This window comes from Nannobrachium achirus (assembly GCF_963921795.1).
Source record: "Nannobrachium achirus genome assembly, chromosome: 8".
Taxonomy (NCBI): Eukaryota; Metazoa; Chordata; class Actinopteri; order Myctophiformes; family Myctophidae; genus Nannobrachium; species Nannobrachium achirus.
This window is the reverse complement of record NC_137817.1, coordinates 68,694,530-68,701,256: the sequence shown is the minus strand read 5'-3', so window position 1 is coordinate 68,701,256 and position 6,727 is coordinate 68,694,530. Positions and strand designations below refer to the sequence as shown.

Below are 6,727 nucleotides of genomic sequence, written 5' to 3'. Positions count from 1 at the left end.
GTAAGAGAGGAGATTGTGACACAAAAACGAGCTCTTGCAGATAGCATTAACAACAAGGATAGATTGACCCAAATTTTGGAAGAATGCGACAACCGCAAAAGACAACTGGAGGTTGAAATTATAGCCTACAAGAGAAAGAAATTTGAGAGAGATTCGGCGGACTACCAGAGGGGCGCTGTCTACGGTTGGCGCCTACCAGCTACGGAACCGGATGTGCCACCTACAAGCACAAACATACGAAGAAGACGCCAGAAGCAGTGGCCCAAACACGGAATGTCAACACGCAATTCTGCAACACGGGACTCCGACTCTAACAGCCAGAACTCTGACGGCAGCGTTTTTTTAGGAACGGACCATGGGTTCCACGAAAGAAGAAATGCAGACGCGGTAAACGCCGCAAGACTACCACCGAGGAGCGGACCCAGGACGGGCAGAGGCAGAGGGAAGACGCGCTGAACGTCATCAATCTATCTAGTAAGCCCCTCTCCAATATATGCATCTCAGCACTCAGTAAAGGCCTTTCTTTTGTGCCCACAACACATTGCAATGAATTCACTACTTCTATTGACATGAAAAAATTCTTCCGGAGTTTGAGATTGAAAGAATTCTTTGGATGCCGTACGGCCACAGCTAACAGTGTGTCTCATTCCACTGAACCGCAGGAGACAGTGACTGTGGAGACCGAAAACGCATCAACCAGTGACGACGCCAGCATATCTGTGGATAACACCGCATCCCCCACACCCATAAGAGCACCTACCCCATTCAGAGGTAAATCCACGTTCATTCCACCTAAATACAGAAACTCCTCTTTGGAGACCTACTGCCGTTTGGTGGAAAGAGACGTCTCTATTATTTTTAATAAGAGGAAAACCTACAAACTTTGTGATAATCTGTCAAAAGAGCAACGTGATGAATTAACTTCTCTGAAAGAGGATAAGACTCTAGTCATCCAGAGTGCAGACAAGGGAGGGGCGATAGTGGTTTTAAACAAAGATGCTTATGACAGGGAGATCTTGAGACAACTGGCTAATGAAAAATTCTATAAAAAATTGGAGAATAACCCCATTGTTGAGACCAAACAACGGATCCACAATGGGCTTAATAGCCTTTTGGAGCAAGGGATTATCACCAAACCTGAACATGCTTTCATGAGGGTGGATTTTCCCATTACTCCAGTCTTCTACACTCTCCCAAAAATACATAAAAAATTCACGGACATACCTCCGGGCAGACCGATTATCTCAGCTATTGGTTCACTAACAGAAAATATGTCAGCATTTGTAGACTATTTTCTGCAGCCATTAGTCACCAAGCTACCCTCGTACACTCGAGACTCGATGGAATTCATTAAAATGATAAAAGAAATCCCACAAATTCAGGAAACCGACCTGTTGGTGACTATGGACATCGAGTCTCTGTACACTAATGTCCCCTTTGAGGGAGGCCTACAGGCTGCTAAAATGTTCTTAGATCAGAGATCTGATTGCAACCCTAGCACAGATTGTCTACTAGGACTAACCAAGGAAATTCTCAAATCAAATTTCTTCTTGTATGGCAACACTTTCTACCTACAGACCTCTGGAGTGGCCATGGGATCTAGGATGTCCCCCAGTTTTGCCTCCCTATATGTGGGATTCTTCGAACAAGATGTCATCTTCAACAACGAGGTAAATCCATTCATGGGATGCATTGCTAATTGGAAGCGCTACCTGGATGACATTTTTTTCATCTGGTCAGGCTCAGAGGCCTCACTAAATGAGTTCCATAAATTTATGAATTCCCATAATAGACATTTACAATTTACAATGGAGGCAAGCGGTAAGGAAATGAACTTCCTAGACATCCTAATTATTAAAGAAAACAAAGGCCTAAAAACGAACCTATACAGAAAACCTACTGACAGGAATTCCCTACTGCATGGTGACTCATACCATCCCCTCTCTCTCAAAAGGAACCTTCCCATCTCTCAATTCAACCGGATTAGACGGATCTGCAGCTCGAATGAATACTACAATACTCAAGCAAAGGAAATGGAGGATCGGTTCCAGAAGCGAGGGTACAAGGAATCCTGGATCAAGAACGCAGTAACACGTTTTTCTGGTATCACACAGTCTGAATGTTTGACAAACAAGAGACCCAAACAAACTGAACACAGAGTACTCTGTGCACTGGAATATTCACCAGTATCCAAAGACATAGAGAGAGCCATTAAAGAACATTGGTATATCATTGACACAGACCCAGCCCTTAAAAAGTGTTTACCAAATCCCCCCCGAGTGGTACACAAGAGGCCACCAAATTTGCGTAACATGCTGGTAAGGGCAGATTTGCCCCCCCCAGCTCCCTCTCATTTCCTTAGTGAGATTCCATCAGGCAACTACCCTTGTGGCAGATGCCAACAGTGTAATTTTACACACAAATCTAACTCGTTTAACCACCCACATACGGGGAAAAAGTATAACATAAGAGGTATTATCACATGCTCTACAGCTAATGTGATTTACATGCTAAAATGCCCTTGTGGTCTCTCATATATTGGGAAGACAACAAGACCATTAAAAACACGTATTGCTGAACACCGCAGTACTATACGCAATAATGTTATCACTAGCCCTGTGGCCACACACTTCAGTAAAGTGGGGCACAATGTATCTATGCTCAGATACACGGGTATTGAGCTGGTAAAGATTCCACGTAGAGGGGGAGACATTAACAATATGCTTCTAAAACGTGAACTTTTTTGGATATATACTCTACAAACTTTAGCTCCAAAGGGTCTGAATGAGGACTATGACATAAAACCCTTTCTATGATAACAGCCTGGTGGGTCTCAGTGTTGTCATACCTGTTTCAATGGATAGGGGGTGCATTTAAACTGGGGTATATCCCTATATGTATCTCCACCACTTACCTGTGTATTTTCTCCTATGTGGGGTCCTGTTTGGGTGGTTGTCTCCCAAAACAAGTGGTCTCTCCTGGTTGTTGTTGGATATATATTTTTATGTAAAGGTTTTTGTCCCTTGATTTATTTACTTGTACTGTAGACAAGAGGCGCCTCTTTAGGTAGCAGTATGATGGCTTTTGGCCTGAGTCCTTTTGTATATATGTATTGTTGAATCTTGGGTGAACAGGATATTTTGTATTTTTTGTTTTATATATACGATTTGTGTATGATGTACAAATACACTAACATACATGTACTATGGATGTGTCATTGGTCAATGACACTGATGGGACTAATTGGCTGATGGGTCACAGGTGTGGGTGTTCTGCACTTATAAAACTGTTTGTAAGACTTGTCTGTGAAGGTCTGAGGAAGAGCATACAGCTCGAAACGTTACCACAGTAAAGCTCTATATTGGGAACTGCAAATTTGGTGTGCGGACTCTTTTCTTTTGTATTTACACAACATCCAGCCAGCATAATCAAGTCCAGTAACATTGGAGTGATGCAGCTGAAGATCCCACGGCTCAAGAAGTATGAAGCAAGCTCGTTTCGACACCAGTCTCTACAGCTGGAGCACTACACTGGTCCACCCAAATTGAAACCACCAGCACTCCCTGTGAATATTATTTCTCCAGAAGAGGTGCACCAAGTTCCTGCCAGCTTGATGCGAGCAAAGAAAAGAGATGCTGCATGGCTATCCCAGATGTTTTCACACTCCAACCCAATTGACTGGATGGGCTATAACGCACAGGAAGACAGAAAATCTCAGACCACCAGCAAGCCAAAAACAATTGTAGTATTCGGGCCCCTTATTGATTCTCCACCTTCACACCCAGATATTGTGCTCACAACCCTTGTGTACCTTGAAAAATCACTCAAGGGCTTTGGAATGAAGTATGCACATGTCACACTGGACCTGCAGCTCTACATTGTGGCATGTCTCATACAGTGGAATGACCCAGTGCGATGGAAGTCTATCATCATCCATCCTGGCATGATGCACACACTGATGTCATTCCTTGGCTGCATTGGAATCTTGATGAGGGCTTCAGGGATAGAAGCACTGCTTGCAGTGGCATTTGGTGGAATTGCCAACATTCTCAATGGAAAATCCTGGACAAATGCACTGCGTGCATATCGGATACTTGTGACTTTCGTCCTCCAAGATTTTCTAAAAGATGGACCACAGACTGATGCGGCTATATCAGAATATCTGGACAAGGCACGTGAGCACCCTACTGGCAGACTCTGGGTGGACTGCCTGATTCTTAACCCTAACCCTTTATTGCACTTTGTTTCCTTCGTGCAGAGAGAGAGGGAGACTTCCTCCTACAGCAGAACTGCCTCCAGCAGATGGTCCCATACTTCTTTGCTGCTGGACACCACAATTATGCACGTTACATTACCTGGTACCTCAAGATGGTGCAAAATCTTCCACATGAGGCCAAGAAGGATCTTTTAGCTGGGGCTCATGTCTGCCGCCACTCTGACGGTGGAACTGCTGTACCTGCTGACCAGTTTGGTGAACAGACTTACATAAAACAAGGGAAAGGACAAGGTGGGTTGAAAGGCATCTCAACCAATGAACAACAGGTTGCAGTGTGGATCAATTATCATCCTATTTGTTCCCATCTTTCCCAGATAGTGGAAGAAATGTATACAAGTCAGGAAACAGCAGAGAATCCAGATGAGGAAAATGCACATGTGGAAGGAAAGGAGAAGCAGAGTAGAGGGAAACATAAGGAGGAAGGTGAGAGACGCAGAGAGCTAGATCAATGGGATCGTGCTAAAATCACAGAGGAGTTCCAGAAACACTCTCATCCCTTGAAAGAGAATCATACATTCCTGTACAACATTGTGAACGGACAGGTGGCTCCAGACTCTGTGAATGTGCAGAATGCTATTCAGATTGGTGAACAACAGAGCAAAGACTTTGCAGATTCTCTTCCAGAAGGCTTCCATAAAACTATTCAGAAGAGAGTCAAAACCATGGAGGTGATGAAGAAAGCTGTGAAGGTTAAAGACAAAGCCATCTATGACATGGAGGTCCTCTTTGCTCGACTCTTAGTCGTAGGGCAGCAGCGTGGCATAGATTTGAAAGATGTCTTTGATCATGAACTCAGCCCTGTTCCACCATCTCTGATCGATGAATATGGTTGCCTGAGAAAGGGTGACAAGTCTGTCCTCGTCAAAAGATTGGTAGTACCTGATGACAATGCTATATTCCCCAATGTTGTCCTAGTTGATGCAAGTCAGCTGCTCTACCACATTGTCTGGCCTGTGGCAGGTACAATTGGAGACATTGCATCCAGCATTAAATCACGCCTCACCAAAGCATACACTGCAGTTGGAACTGACGAGACATATGTTATCTTTGACTATTACAGTGATGAGCCCAGTGCAAAAGACCATGAGAGGAGAAGACGAGCAGGGGTTGACACAACTGAGTACAATTTGACAATGAACACACCCCTTCCTCGTCGTGAAGCTGTGATGAAGAGCACATCAAACAAGATGCAACTGTCACACCTTTTGTGCACATATGACTTCACTGCTGATAAGATCCTGCTTGTGAACAACATGGACTGCATAACAAACCACGAGGAGGCTGACATCACTCTCATTAGTTACATGCTGCAAGCTGCTGGAGCAGGGGCACAGACCATACGCATTTTAAGTGATGACACTGATGTGTTTGTCCTTTTAGTGTACTGGGTTTGGAAAGCCAATGTTCATTCTGCAGTGCAGATGGAGAAATGGGATGGCACCATTCTGGACATAAATGCCACTGTCAGGGCATTGGGCGATAAATGCCAGGGTCTCCTGGGGATGCATGCCCTATCAGGATGTGACTCTGTATCCTACCCCTGTGGAAAGGGCAAGGTATCTGCACTGAAAGTGCTCCTGGGAAGTGATTACACTGTATGGGATGAAGAAAACCCAGAGTTTGAATAATGCGCGCTACCAGATCTACAGACAGAGGAAAAAACCACCAGAGCTTAAAAAGCTTCCTCCAACTGATGCCAACATGATGCTGCACATAATGCGTGCTCATCTCCAGGTCATGTTGTGGAAGGCTGCAGATCAGAGGGAGCCACCTGCAGAGACAAGAGACATCACTAAATTTGGTTGGGAGGTTACTAAGGGAGGGGCTGTCATGCCCGTTGTTTCCTCCAAGGCAGTGGCTCCAGTAAATTTGCTTGATGTCATCAGCTGTGGTTGCAGTGCATTTAAGGCCTGCAAGTTAAGAAACTGTAGTTGCCATGCTGCAAGTCTCAGTTGCACTGACTACTGCAAGTGTGAAGGAGGTGAGGTCCTTTGCTGCAACCATTTCACCATACATGGAGACAGAGAAGATGAGGAGTATGAAGGAAATGAGGAGAGAGATGATGAAGATGATTAAGGAGTGAGGTTCAAAGTTAAATTAAGTGTGTGTTTCTAAATATGAATGTAGGCTATTGATGTTTCATGTATTTGGTGATTTATTAGCTAATATCACATATTAAATGTTTGGAATGTTGTCACAATCTACCTTTCAAATGAGCCCATTTGGGCCACTTTGTGACTTTTTTTTTATTTTCACTTTGTTATCAACGCGTAATAAGCATTATCGTTAATTATCGTGCTAATAAAGGCATAATGATGAGGCATTTTCTTTTCTTTTATGTGCATTATGCTGTATATTGACATTAAAATAAAATTAATCTGGGAAGTTTGTGATTATTTTGGATTTTCTCTTTAGTTTTACCTATCATTTATATACAATAGCTAATTATGC

At 43.7% G+C, this 6,727-nt stretch overlaps 1 long non-coding RNA gene across 2 annotated transcripts; it reads left to right on the top strand.

Moving 5' to 3' along the window:
- The first annotated feature begins 265 nt into the window (after positions 1-265).
- LOC308289373 lies at positions 266-2,695 on the top strand. 2 transcript variants are annotated; one of them, XR_013962236.1, is made up of 4 exons: positions 266-474; positions 681-771; positions 1,578-1,670; positions 1,955-2,695. It is a non-coding gene; the product is annotated as an uncharacterized lncRNA (long non-coding RNA). The 2 variants fall into 2 exon arrangements; XR_013962237.1 differs by having other exon boundaries at positions 663-771.
- The last annotated feature ends 4,032 nt before the right edge of the window (positions 2,696-6,727 follow it).